The sequence below is a fragment of the Alligator sinensis genome, unplaced genomic scaffold (assembly GCF_000455745.1).
Source record: "Alligator sinensis unplaced genomic scaffold, ASM45574v1 scaffold103_2, whole genome shotgun sequence".
Lineage (NCBI taxonomy): Eukaryota > Metazoa > Chordata > Crocodylia > Alligatoridae > Alligator > Alligator sinensis.
This window is the reverse complement of record NW_005842166.1, coordinates 1076011-1077626: the sequence shown is the minus strand read 5'-3', so window position 1 is coordinate 1077626 and position 1616 is coordinate 1076011.

The window sequence follows — 1616 nt, the reverse complement described above, 5'->3', positions numbered from 1 at the left end:
GGGTGTCGAGCTACAGGGAATTTTGGGGTGGCTGCAGCCCCCTCTGTAGTCCCCCTCCCAGTGCTGCCACCACCCGCCCTGAGCGCAGCCCAGCCCAGCCCCCACCAGGAACAGCCCAACGCAGCCCCAGCCTGCCCTCGCCCCATGCAAATCCAGGGGCACACCCACTCCACGCTTTCCTGGGATGCACACAGCAGCAGAAGCTGCCCCCCGGGCGAGCAACATTCCCCATTCAAAAATCAGCTTTTCCACTTAAGACGTACACTGCAGTTTTGAAGGACTGATGGGGGGGGGTGCATTTGGCATTTTTGGACACCGCAGCAAATGATTACGAGCAGATCCCTTAACCAAATGACACTAGAACTGGCTTTTCTCTGATCACGCCTGTCTATCTTTTAGAATGATTATGTTACCATAAATGCTTCCATTTTGTCCAGCATCTGCCAATACTTCTAAATCAAGATTAAAGCGTACATCTTTAAACAGCATGCACAGAACTTCAACTACTGTAGTAGTACCAAATGTATGGAGTGGAGGACAGACATTCACTCTCCTTGGCCTCTCCTCAGCTTTGAAGCATGCTCATGAAGGATTTTAAGCACTAACCTTTAGCAAGTCGCTGAGCATGTTTTGTTCAAATCATAAGACTTGGAAATTTGGGCAAATTTTTCCACATGGGTTCAATAGTATGTCCCTGCACAAAGAAATTTTAAACCCTCCCACCAATACCTGAGGCCACTTGATCTTTCCTTCCCCCCACCTCAAAAAGAAGTCACATATTTTAAAGGAAGGAAGGAAAAACAAAACCCTGAAGTATCTGAGCTGATTTTTTTTCAAAGTAAATATGTCAACTTGAGGCACAGGATATTTCACCACAAGCTTAGGTCTTGGTAAAGTTTTATTTGTTTGAAAACAGCTTTTTACAGTAGGCAGCTTTAATAAGAAACGCTACTCGACCTGCCTGTCACAGAGCTCACTCCAGACCAGCAAGAGCCGATCACGGTTCAGAGGAAACAGAACTCGGAGAAAGCAGGAAAGCCGGCCGGCCGGCCTGCGCTCGTCTCTGACAAACCAGAAACACGCACAAGACTTCTCCTGATCTTCAGGGGGCGCAACATGGGAGTCCAATGAAGGTTTCTGTGCTGCGTTAAGCTATGGTCTCAAGTCAACTTGCCTCTGAGGGCAGCCATCACGGCTAAATCCCCAGAGCGCGCATCTGTGCGCTCCCGGCAGCTTCGCCCAGCTCCACTGCCACTAAAGCACATTTTGGGAAAGCACCAAGTGCGGAAGGGACTGGGGCACCCAGCGGAAGGTGAGGAAGCATCAATGTTCACCTGTTGCCGCGAAGGAGCAGAAGCAGGATGAACAACTCTCCCTGGATAAGAGTCCTCCCGCCAGCCGTGCTTTGTCACACGGCGGAGGGGCTGCTGACTGGGATCTGACCCCCAATCCCAATAATTGGGCCTCCTGCCCTGCCACACCTGCACAGCAAGACACGGATTTTGGGACTGGGGAATCAGATCTCACCTGCACCCTAGCGCAGGGAGCGCGGGTGAGCCCAGGCTCCCCCGGCACCAGGTGCCAGCGGCCCCCGGGCTCGCAGAGCCGGGCGAGCG